The sequence below is a fragment of the Podarcis gaigeae genome (genome assembly GCF_964106915.1).
Source record: "Podarcis gaigeae genome assembly, chromosome: 2".
In the NCBI taxonomy this organism is placed as follows: Eukaryota; Metazoa; Chordata; class Lepidosauria; order Squamata; family Lacertidae; genus Podarcis; species Podarcis gaigeae.
In genome coordinates, this window is record NC_139679.1 from 106,999,264 (window position 1) to 107,012,012 (window position 12,749).

General features: G+C 47.4%; 1 protein-coding gene across 4 annotated transcripts in view; it reads left to right on the plus strand.

Annotated features, from left to right (window-relative positions):
• The first annotated feature begins 3,069 nt into the window (after positions 1-3,069).
• Positions 3,070-12,749, plus strand: part of CAMK1 (calcium/calmodulin dependent protein kinase I) — a 289,871-nt gene continuing 280,191 nt past the window's right edge. Inside the window, exons 1-2 of one of the 4 annotated variants that reach the window (XM_083725011.1) lie at positions 3,070-3,282; positions 6,223-6,265. The gene's annotated coding sequence lies outside the window, so the exon portion shown is untranslated. Of the gene's footprint in view, positions 3,283-6,222; positions 6,266-10,790; positions 11,420-12,749 lie in introns of those variants that run through there. The other 3 variants (XM_083725010.1, XM_083725013.1, XM_083725012.1) reach the window with 3 other exon arrangements.

The following is a 12,749-nucleotide window of genomic DNA, read 5'->3' on the forward strand; positions in this document are numbered from 1 at the left end:
TACTTAATTCGTTCCGGAGGTCTGTACTTAACCTGAAACTGTTCTTAACCTGAAGCACCACTTTAGCTAATGGGGCCTCCTGCTGCTGCGCCGCCGGAGCACGATTTCTGTTCTCATCCTGAAGCAAAGTTCTTAACCTGAAGCACTATTTCTGAAGCAAAGTTCTTAACCTGAAGCACTATTTCTGGGTTAGCGGAGTCTGTAACCTGAAGTGTATGTAACCTGAAGCGTATGTAACCACTGTATAACTGAAGCTTGGTGGAGACAACTCCCTGATCAGATTAGATCAGCTGGAGGATATAACTAATTCAAAAAGTATTGATGTAGCAGAAAAGAGGGGGAGGTATGCTGGTTTTTTTAAGTGTACCACCTGCAAGGAAAGATGAGCAGGGTAGCCTGTAAAGAGGAACTGGTAAAAAAAAAATCGAGAGAAAGAACTAAAAGCCACATTGTGGCTTTCACAGCCCACTGAACCAAGGAAAGGATGGGGATGGTGAAACAAATTACAAGGAAACGTTTCAAGGAAGCAAGACTTTAATTGACTTCAACTGCTCCGATATCTGCTAGGCTTCAAGCTCTACTAATCAGGGAATCACCCAACAAATTCCTGCCAGACCTTGCTGACAAAAACCTCTTCCAGAAGGTGGAGGAATGAATTGGGGGGGGGGGTTTGACTTAATAGGGAAGAGTTAGTCAACGAGATGCGAGTGGCAGGAAATTTGGGGGGAAATTGGCCGCAAGTAATGATGGAACTTGTCATTTTGTTTAAAACCAAAGCTATGTGTACCTTGGATTTCGGGAAAGTGGTTTTTTTTGGGTTTTTTAGCAAGTTAAGGAAAATACTAAATAGGAGTTGAGTGCCAATGTGGTGTAGTGGTCAGAGTGTCAGACTAGGACCTGGGAGACAAGGGTTCAAATCCCCACTTGGCCATGGAGCTCACTGGGAAACCTTGGGCCTACTTCACAGGGTTGTAAGAACAGGGTTGTTCACCACCTTGAGCTCCTTAGAGGAAAAAGGCGAATATAAATGCAATCAATAAATTCCACAGCTAGATATACTGAGAGGGAAAGGAGTCAAATTTGGGCAGCATCTTCTGGAGGAGCAGTTACTAAAGGCACCATTCCCCTCAAACCATTCCAATGAGCGAGAATGGCGAGACATCTAAGAAAGCCAGGGTAGCCCCCGCAGCTTAATGAGGAGCTGGAAATAGAGAGCACATGTTTGAGAAGTGTAAGGAACGATAGGTAACCAAGTAACCAGGTGAAAAGCCTGGCCTGTAGGGCCAGTGTCAGGAAAGCTGAAAGCTCAGAACTAGCAGAGACTGGTAAACAATGGGAAGAGCAATGGAAAAGGGCTGTTTTCATGTGCATTTGGAGCGATGGTTCAATTCCTGCTGCTCAGTATGGATGGTGAAATGTGAACTGTTTTCCCTGTCATCTCCCTTAAGGGAACCTCTGTCTAATCTTAAAGAGAAGATGTAATAATTTATGCCAGAGGGGGAAAAAACAGTGGCAGGTAACCCTGTTCTCTTTTCATTGGAAGTCCTGCATTTTTATAAAATTGTTAATAAAATTGTTACAGAGTTTAGATAAATTAGATAAGATTTTTATAGCACCTTTTTGTTTTGTTTTGTTAAAAGTTTGTGTTAGAATTTTGTGCGGCCTATGTATGTGACGGTCTTCTTGTCCCCGATCTGACAGAGCAGGTTTCAAGTCTCCTCTGAACTAAGGTGTGGGTGGGTGTTTATCCTAAGGTGTTTGGGAGGGTTGTACACATTGTACATGCAGAGTCCCTCTGTGCCTTTGATATCCTGGCAAATGTTTAAAATTCCTCCAGTATACTAGTCCTTTCGGGGTAGCTTGCTTCGAGAACGTCCTCTGAGACAAGGTTGGAAGAGCTGGGTATATTTAGCATACAGGAGACTGGCGGACACTACAGCATTCTTCAAATACAGTGATACCTCTGGTTAAGAACTTAATTCATTCTAGAGGTCTGTTCTTTACCTGAAACTGTTCTTAACCTGAGGTACCACTTTAGCTAATGGGGCCTCCTGCGCCACCGCCTCACAATTTCTGTTCTCATCCTGAAGCAAAGTTCTTAACCCAAGGTAATATTTCTGGGTTGGCGGAGTCTGTAACCTGAAGTGTATGTAATATTTCTGGGTTGGCGGAGTCTGTAACCTGAAGTGTATGTAACCCGAGGTACCACTGTATTTGAAGTGCTGTCGCATAGATAAGGTCAAAGACTTGTTCTCTGATGTCTTAATGGGCAAAACTGGATCTCGGTGTGATGAAGGTACAGAGGTGTTTTGGTGGAAAACAGAGAAAAACATCTGGAATAGCAATTTGATCACACAGCTTTCCTTAGATGCTGGGATCTCGACCTGCACTTCGTCAGGTTTCCTGCTATGCATGTTTTTACTCAGAAGTCCACCCCACTCGGGTCAGCATGCAGAGGATTGGGAGCCTCAAGCAAGTGCAGAAAAGCTCTCTATAAAAGAGTAAAAATCAATTATGTGTTTGTTTCGAACATATTCTGAGGATCTCATCTGCGTTGCAATAGGAAAGGATGTTCCGATGCTAATTTCTTCTTGCGTGCATTGTAGCATAAATGAAGCTGTTTAAATCAAATGTGCTTCCTTATCTCATATACTTTTATTTATCGTGGAGGGAGAATAAGAGTAGACAATTAACAGAGCGCTCCACTCCACCCCGTCCCGCCTTCCATAGTACCCTAATGTCGACCTTAACAGGCTGCAGCTCATGGCGTTACAAACCGTAGCGGATAAAAACTAAATGACTCCTGGAGAAAGGGACCCCCCTAACTTTTTAAACCCCCCCGCGATAAAATTCCTCTCCGAGGCCCTGCCAGTTCCATCCCTAAATCAGGTAGCCCAGAGCGCCGCGGTGTGTGAGCGTGCGCGCTCTTGCGCTGCGTATTTATGAATGGAGCGGCGGCGCTGCCTTCTCCTCCATCCAGCCCCGTTTCACTTCGGTTTAATCCCGTCGCCAGGCAGCTCCCGCCTCCCGAGCCTCGGATTGGCTTCGTGCGGGCTCCAGCTCCGCCCTCTCGCGGTGACATCGCCGCTGGCTGGAGGGCGAGCGCGCACAGAGCAGGGGAGGAGAAGGCGGAGAGGGGCGCGACGACGGACGCCTTTCCCCCATCTCGGCTGGCGGCGTCGGCGGCGTCGGGGCGCGGAGGACCCGAGGGAGCCGCTGCCGCGCACTCAGCTCGCGAAAGCGGGACAGCCCCGGCGGAACCGCCACCGCAGACCCCTCCATGTAAGTAAGGAGGGCGTCTCGGGACTGCGCCGGCCGGGGACAGATTGGAGACGGATGAATGGGCGGGTGGCGGCGTTGTCTGTCTCCCTGGCTGCAGCCGTGCGCCTTTCTCTGCCTGCTGCGCCCGCGCGCCTCTACCGCTGCTGAGCATGCATGCTCGCCCGGGTGCGGGTAGGGAGGTCGGCGTGGATCTCGACCTGCACCCCGTCAGATCTGCGCTGTGTGAGCCTTGGCTGCCTGCATTTGCCCGTGCGATTTACTTCTTCTCCTTTTCCTTCCTCCGACGGGGAGCTGGCGTTGCGCGTGTGCCTTGCCTACCGCTCACTCACTCCGCAGCACATCATCTCGGCACTTGGCCGTTTCTCTGCACCTGCCTGAGGCTCCCAGTCTTCGGCATGCTGGCCCGAGGGGGAGGAGTGTAAACATGCATAGCAGGATCAGCGTTGTGCAATCCTTCCCCTCTCTCTCTCTCTCCAAAAGGGATCTGCATAATCGCCTGTGCGAATGTGTGTCCGGTGCGTGGAGAGGGTGTATGAATGGCTCGAACCTGTATGAATAGGTGCACAGGTGTGCCTGAGTCGCCGCGGCCATTGTCTGCGCAACTGCCTGCGTGTGATTGTATCTGACCCATGCACATACTTGCGCACTGTGCACGCCTTGGAGCAGGATGCCATGTCTGGAACCGCTGCGTAAAAAGTGGCACATGCCTTTCTTTGCCTCTCTGCAGCTGGCGAGGAAAGACACGTTGCCAAATATGCCTGCCCCTGCCCCGGCTCTCCGTCTGCACAATCTTAAAAAAAGATAAAAGATAAACGATGCATGTCTGAGTGAAGAAATGGGCATAGATCTTGCTCTTCCCTGTGCATTGATGTGCGCTTATCTCCAAGCAAATGTACATGTGTCAAGCCATGATGATGCTAAGCGTGTGGTTATCACTGTCACCTGCCTGCATCTGTCTGTGATGTTATGCAATTGTTTTGTAGGCATGAACCTGTCTCTATCGGTAGGTCTATTGTAGTTCTTCCATGTGAAGGTACAAGTGCATATGTGAAACTACCCGTGTGGCTGTCTCTTTGCCTACTTGTTGAACATATTTGTTTCTGTTGGTGCCTGTTTCCATGTAGCGGTTGTCCTCATATGGTTGAATTTAGGATCTTTCCAAATGATTCTTTAACGCTCTACCTTTGCAAAGCTCTAACCCATGCATATGGACATACATATATCCTTTTAATACCTGTTGTGGAACGGTGTTGTGGAACAAGTGGGGGTGACACTTGTAAAAGGGAGAGCTGAGAAAGTGGAAATTTTTTAAATGAATATATAAAAAGGACACATGCTACCAATAATAAGGGAGGGGAGCCCATTTAGTCTCCTTGGGCAAGCCAGCCTTTTCTATCCAAGTATTGCTTCTTTTTTTACTCATTTCCTCAAAATTCAAATCACACTACTTTGGGTGTTTGGTGAAAACAGGATTCTTCCACTTTGTAGCATTATTATGGATAATCTGTTGTAATTGCACACTCCTCATGGGCACTGATTGGACTGTGCTGATGTCGTGTTTTCTCCTTATACACACACACACTCCCCCACCATATACCATTTAAAAAACTCCTCTCACCTTCCTTTTCTGGGGGGAAATAATAATTGCGTACCTGAGTTTTTTTTAATACCAGCACAGATGATTCATCCAGCGTGATTAAAAAATAATAAGAATCAGGCAGATTTCCAGTTGCTCCATTCCATTCGGTGCTTCCATTCATGGGCAGCCTGTTCGCCACTGCAGCAACCTCCCTTTCTGCTTCCTCCAGATACAGGCAAACAGCAGGATGACACTTTTGCATTGTACCTCCCTGCAGTCACCCCTATCCACCACACTCCTACCCCTAAAGGGGAACATGCCGTCAGCAATTTCTGCTGCAAACAATTAGCACGAATGCTGCAATTGGTGGGCAAATGGGGCACGTGAGGGGTGTGTGTGTGTGTGTGTTGGTCTAGAATATTGCATTATCACTGGCTCTGTGTGTATCTGTGTAGATGACCCCTATGCCTGGTTCTGTAGAGGGGTGTGTGCCTATCTGTTTACATCCCTGCGATGATGGCATTTGCCTTGGGTAGCACTGAGTCTCTTCCTGCCTGCCTCTTCTGTGTACTCAGTGCTCCATTTACCAGATACAAAGGTTTCGATGGAGAGTTTATTGACGTCTCTGGCCTTCCCCTGTGGCTTGGTCTGAAAATACAGGGGGATCTGATGGGAAGCCCAAGACGTTGTTGAATTACAACTCCGTTTTCACCCCGTTGTCCATGTTTACTGTGGCTCATGGAAGTGCGACATCATCTGGTGGGCCACAGGTTTCCCTGGGATGGGGATGCAGTAGAGTAGCTACAAGGGAAGCTGAGTCTGTAGTTCCATATTAAAGTCCTTGCGTTCTTCAATCCCCTGCAACTCCAGTTTCTTTCTTTTTTTAAAATGTCAGGCAGTAGGGTTCTGCCCAGTGGCGTAGCGTGGGAAGTGCAGGGGGGGGGGCTGGCCGCACCGGCCGCAACATCTGGGGGTTAGGGTTAGGGGGCACAAATCCATGGGTTAGGGGGCGCAAATTACTTGCCTTCCCCCGGGTGCTGACAACCCACGCTCCGCCACTGGTTCCGCCTGAGACCTTACAGAGCGGCTGCCATTCAGAGAAGTCAGGTCCTTGTCTCTTAACCTTGTAGCAGCTTGTATGGTATGAATTTCCAGGCAGGCAGCAGCCGTGTTAGTCTGTTGGAGCAAAGCCAAACACAGAGTCCTGTGACACCTTCAAGACTGGCACCTTTTCCATCAGATGTCGCTGCCCACCTGCCAGTTCTTCACATGCAAAGCTGTATTTAGTTGCCTGCAGTGCTGTTTTGCTAGGAAAAGAGGTGCCGGAACTCACCACAAACTCCTCTCTTGTTCTCTTATAGTGACAACCTCTCACCACCTGAGATGTGCCAGAATTGAGTTCCGGTGAGTTCTGGCTGGGGGGGAAAGAAGCCCTGGTTGTCTGGCTTGCTTTGTCTTTCTTACTTTACCTAATGTAAAGCCTGATGAAGCGGACTTTACTCCATGGTCGTTTATACCATAATAAAGCTTGTTAGTCTTTAAAGTGCTACAATACTCTTGCTTAAAGGTAGCGGTTGGTCAACTGGCAGCCTGAGATCCCAGTTTGTCCCCTCCGGCCCCCTGCAGCAAGATCTCTGACCCAGTGGTGTCTCTTTGCATTCCCTGGGCATGTGTACTGTTTTCTCCTTAACCTCTTCCTCCCCAGAGTGATCAACAGCAAAATTGAAAAGCGCTCCCTCCCTCCCTCCCTCCCCCTCTCTCTCTCTCTCTCTCTCTCTCTCTCTCACACACACACACACATACGCACACATGCACCCACACACACACAGAGGTTTGATCCAGAGAGTTGCAGGGTTATCCCCTTCTTATGCACCTCAACTGCTCTCTGTTATGTGAAAGCCAAGAAGCGTGCAAAACAGTTGTACGGTGGTACCTTGGGTTAAGTACTTAATTCGTTCCGGAGGTCCGTTCTTAACCTGAAACTGTTCTTAACCTGAAGCACCACTTTAGCTAATGGGGCCTCCTGCTGCCGCCGCACGATTTCTGTTCTTATCCTTATTATTCAGGTTAAGAAGCACTATTTCTGGGTTAGCGGAGTCTGTAACCTGAAGCATGTGTAACCTGAAGCGAATGTAACCTGAGGTACCACTGTAATTAACTATCGCGCAGAAGGGGAGAACTCTCTTGCCTTTGCCGGTGCCTTGGCATGGCAGGAACCAGGTGATTTAACACATTACATATCCTTCACCCTACGAGAGCATCCTGGATTTGCCTGCATCCTATGCAGGCTGCCTTCAAGCTGTTTCTGTTTTGCAGGAGGGATTCGAACTCATACCCAAAACTTAGGTTTGTGCAGTTAAAGCAAAGTAAACCACTGTTTCACCCTAGTACAACAAATCCATTTCCCCCAGACTTTTTGCACATGGACACAAGCACACGTTGGGAGAGACTGAGACATTTCCGCTGTGCAATGGGAGTGGAACCAGTATGTTGGTCCTTCAGCACTTGCTCAAGTCAACATGGGACTAATAATAATAATAATAATAATAATATTCTGACCACGGATGTAGGCTTCAACTCCAGGCAGTTTTGTGAAGAGGAATCTGCAATTATACAACACTGACTCATGAACACCAGACCCGGCCCTTCCATGTTAAGCTCTGTGGGTGCTGCGCTTGGCTTGCGTTTCAGAGTTGCATTTTGGCACTTAGCTATCTCGGCTGGATGATTCCGCACTTAGGTTGCCTGGGGCATAGTGCTGCTGTTTCTCCTGGTAGGAGGAAGTGTCATTCGATGGCATCATGTGTCAATTCATCTAAATGCAGGCTGATGTAAAATGGGCTGTTAATGTTGCCGTTTTTAACGCCCCCTGACGCAAATATTTCTTCCCAGGTGGGAGAAGCCTGGCTATATGATGAAGAAAGAGATGAGGAACGACTCACTAAAATCACCCCTGACTATTGACCATGCTAGCTAGACCTGGTTGGGAGTTGTAGTCCAACAAGAACGTGTGGAAAAAAGTTCTGTATCCCTGTTATTAGAGGGCAGAGTGTCCCTCTGCAGTTTGGACAGCATTGGTGTGGGTCTGGATCTGGCTCTGGCTGGGAAGCAGTTAGAATTGCTGGATCAGACCAATGTCCCATGTAGCTCAGCATTCTGTTGTCACAGTAGACAACTAGGTGCCCTTGTGAAGCCCCCGTGCAGGACAGGCGTGCAACAACATTCTCCCCACTTGTGAACCCCATATTTGTTGTTCAGAGGCATTTTGCCTCCAACATAGCAGGTGGCTCTGTGGTTTAACCCACAGAGGGCTTGCCGATCAGAAGGTCGGCGGTTCAAATCCCCGTGACGGGGTGAGCTCCCGTTGCTCGGTCCCTGCTCCTGCCCACCTAGCAGTTCGAAAGCACGTCAAAGTGTAAGTAGATAAATAGCTACCACTCTGGCGGGAAGGTAAACGGCGTTCCCGTGCACTGCTCTGGTTCACCAGAAGCGCCTTAGTCATGCTGGCCACATGACGTGGAAAAACTGTCTGCGGACAAACATCGGCTCCCTCGGCCAGTAAAGCGAGATGAGTGCACAACACCAGAGTCGTCCGCGACTGGACCTATCTCTGAGTGGTGCGAGATTCCCGGGGTTCCGGGCCAGCTTACTCAAGGTCCGTGTTTCTTTTTGGGAACGGGGCACAGCGGCGTCTACAGTGTCTTTATGATATGATGCAACCTGATCCTACAACGCAGGGCCTCCCAGCATCGACGCTCCAAGAGAGTCTTGCTTCTCCCCTAGTGGTGGCCTTGGATTCAAAAAGACACCAGCTGTGGTTCTCGGCAGCTTGCTGACTTTTACAGAGTGCAACCTTTCCCCCCTAAGGCACCTCACAGTCAGTTCTGAAACTTTACTTTGAACTCTGCTTTGGCTTTCCGAATGGCTCGTTACCTTTCCTTTGTTCTTCTTAATGGCTCGTCTCCCAGGCAATTTCCTGCCACGGGAAGCTGTCCTGGCTCATATTGTAATACTTGCTAAATCCAGTGTCTGGCATCCAGTTTTAACACTCCAAGCATTGATTAAATTCTAACATTTACTGAATCCAGGAATTTAGGGTGTCCAGCACTCAAAAACTCCTAACAATATATTTTGGAAAGTTGTTTCTCTGTGCATTTGCACACCTCTTAAGATATTGTGGCTACATTTGAACGTATTTATTGTACACATCGGTTTCATGTAGATACCTATTTGAACCTTTGGAGGGCTTATATTAACCTATATGTTTAACTAAGGATGGCCGCACTTACGGTTATTGCATGCTTAATGTGAGCTGATGGTTTTTTGTTGTTCATATATTATTTATTTTTCTTTCTCGCATTTATTTATTTATTTCTTCTGCTTCTCTCTCTCTCTCTGCCCCCCCCCCCCCAGTTTGTTAAATTTTCAAATAACAAAGGGTATCTTAATCAAATTTTCCACGGTGGTTCCTGGGATCAAGGAGCAGTTTTTTGGTCTGGAATTGGATACAGTTGGATACCATTTTGTCCCAAGATGGCAGACTGAACTTTTCAAAAACTGCACTGCTTTTAACAATTGATTTCAAAACTTCACTGGTTTTGTTGTTTGTTTGTTAGCATTCCTTAGCACTTCCATCAACGAACATAATGGATGCAGCTCCATCAATGAACAGCTGACCTGATTGTAGGTAGTGTGGAAAGGCAGTGACTCCAATCCTTGAAGTTTGCAGGCAGTTATATCAGTTTTGCCAACTACCAGGAGCATGTGGGCACATTTAAAACTAGTGCGCCAGCTCCGCCTGTTCCTGGAGATGTCTGCTCTGGCCAGGGTGACAGTTACACCCTCTTTGGATTTATGACACAAGAGAGGGCCTTCTTGGCAACTGCTTTCCGATTGTGCAATGCCCTTCTGTGACAGGATACCCTGGGCCCTCTCTCTCTCTGCTTTCCTTTTGCTGGCAGGAAAATACTCTCCCCGCCCCCTTGTTCTGACAGTCCTTTTGGCCACTAATTGTCTGTGGTGGAAGTGTCTTCAGTGTTATACTTTTATTTTTATTAAGTTATAAGTGTTCTCAGTGCTTTTAAATAGAGTTACTTATTCAATTGCTTCCTAGTATTCATATTTCTTTTATATGTTCTTAGTTATATCTGTTTTCATTTATTTCGTGAGCTGTCTCGGGTCCTCTTGCCTCTTAACACCTGTGTTGTCCACCTGGAGCCAGACAACATATTAAAGAAAGACTCATGGTACAGACCCCCTGAAGTGGTACAGTGGAACCTTGGTTGTCGAATGTATTCCATTCCGGAAGACCGTTCGACTTCTGAAACGTTCGACAATGGGTGGTCGGAAAATTCAGTTGAGAAAATTGAGAAACGTGCCTCGGAAGCCGTTCGACTTCTGAGGTGCGTTTGAAAACAGAAGCAATTACAGTGGTACCTCGGGTTACAGATGCTTCAGGTTACAGACTCCACTAACCCAGAAATAGTACAGTGGTACCTCAGGTTAAGTATTTAATTCGTTCCGGAGGTCCGTACTTAACCTGAAACTGTTCTTAACCTGAAGCACCACTTTAGCTAATGGGCCTCCTGCTGCTTCTGTGCCGCTGGAGCACAATTTCTGTTCTCATCCTGAAGCAAAGTTCTTAACCTGAAGCACTATTTCTGGGTTAGCGGAGTCTGTAACCTGAAGCGTATGTAACCCGAGGTACCACTGTACCTTGGGTTAAGAACTTTGCTTCAGGATGACAACAGAAATCGCACGGCGGCAGCACAGCGGCAGGCCCCGTTAGCTAAAGTGGTGTCTCAGGTTAAAACAGTTTCAGGTTAAGAACGGACCTCCGGAACAAATTAAGTTCTTAACCCGAGGTACCACTGTACTTTCAGGTTTTTGGCGTTCGAAAACTGAAATGTTTGGCTTCTGAGACACTTGAAAACCGAGGTTCCACTGTACCAGTTCAGAATTGCATGTTTTGAATGCTTCCCTGTGCTTTTAACAAACCTTTCTGCCCCCCTCATGGAAAGATAACATAGCACAGCCTTCACCAATCTAGTGCCTTCCAGACAGATGTTTTGGACTACCACTCGCATCAACCCCAGCATTATATGACAAGAGTGGCCCAAGAACAGGCCTGCTGGTATCAGGCCAAGTGGCCCATCTATTCCAGTATCCTGTTTTCACAACCAGATGCCGCTGGGAAGCCAACAAGCAAGACCTGCACACAAGAGCCCCCTCCCCTCTTACTGTTTTCAGCAACTGATATTCAGAGACTCTGACAATTGGAGAAGGATAAAGTAGCATCACCTTCCCTCTTGATCCCTAACATGTCGACTTTCCCAGGGAGGGCGAGAAGATACGACCTAAACCGGGAAGAGAACAGAGGTACAAATCTTCTCTTAAAAAAATAGAGGACGAACATCCTAACCCCATTTGACTGGGTGAATGCTACAGAAATAAGATTTGACTTCCTCCCCCCGATGTGCTTCTGCTACAGTGAGCAGAGCTGTTTTCACTTCAGAAAACAGAGCCAAGAGGAACTTCAGGTGGCCTCACATGACTCAGGTGAATGTGGCCTTCCTTTGGAGGAAGGGAACAGCATTACGTAATTCTCTTCTCAAAATGTTTGCGAACGGTAGATCACATCCAGCGTTAAATCATACTTTGAGTAGGCGCTTGGGAATGAGTGGGTATGACTAATTTAGGTCCATTAATTTCAGTAGGTTTCCTCCGAGTACAACGTAGGCTGTATTATCCACTATATTTTTTAGAGCACATTCAAAGCACATTCTTTCCCCTCGGAGAATTATGGGTACTGTAGTTTGTTAAGGGCAGCTGGGAATTGTAACCCTGTGAGGGGTAAATGACAGTGCCCAGAATTCTCTGAGGTAAAGACTGTACCTTAAATGTGCTTTTAAGGTATTAGTGTGTACACAGCCTCAGTTGGCTGCAACCCAGTAGATTTTATTGTGTTTTGACTGATAACCTAGAGCTCCTCCAGGCAACATGTTTGCTGAGCATTAATCCTGATTTGCTTGTGCGAAGCAGACGTTAGAAAATGCCCAGTCTTTATTGATCTGATTTGTTTGCAGGGAGCCATTTTCACCTTGAATTGCTTGTTCAGCTTCCCTTTAATGTCTTTCCCATCACTTTCCTAACAGCAAAAAAGGCCAATCTTTAACAAGTGAGCTTATTGCGCCAGAGTCGTGGAACGTTTTAGTCCGTTTCAAGTGCGCAAACCCAAGTGTCTGCTATGCAATGGAAATGCCTCCTTGAAAAGACTGATATTCTGGAGGCAGCCCTTGTCTTCGGCATCAGGCATAAGGAGCAGAAGTAAACCAGAGGCCTTGTCCACACTTTCTCCTCTGCTCCCACCGCTTTCCCTCATAGAAAGCTGCTCTTTAGCACTCATTCAGAGCAAACGGCAATTCGGGTTTTCTCCGGATTGATGTTTTCTCCAATTTAGCACTAAATGATGGGTTTTCTGTGGGAAAGGAACAGACGGAAGCGGAAAACCACTCAGGGCACAGGGCAAATGGGAATGTGGATGAGCCCAGAACAAATCCAGAGGAGGGCAACCAAAATGGTCAAAGGCCTGGAAACGATGCCTTATGAGGAACGGCTAAGGGAGCTGGGCATGTTTAGCCTGGAGAAGAGGAGGTTAAGGGGTGATATGATAGCCATGTTCAAATATATAAAAGGATGTCACATAGAGGAGGGAGACAGGTTGTTTTCTGCTGCTCCAGAGAAGCGGACACGGAGCAATGGTTCCAAACTACAAGAAAGAAGATTCCACCTAAGCATTAGGAAGAACTTCCTGACAGTAAGAGCTATTCGACAGTGGAATTTGCTGCCAAGGAGTGTGGTGGAGTCTCCTTCTTTGGAGGTCTTTAAG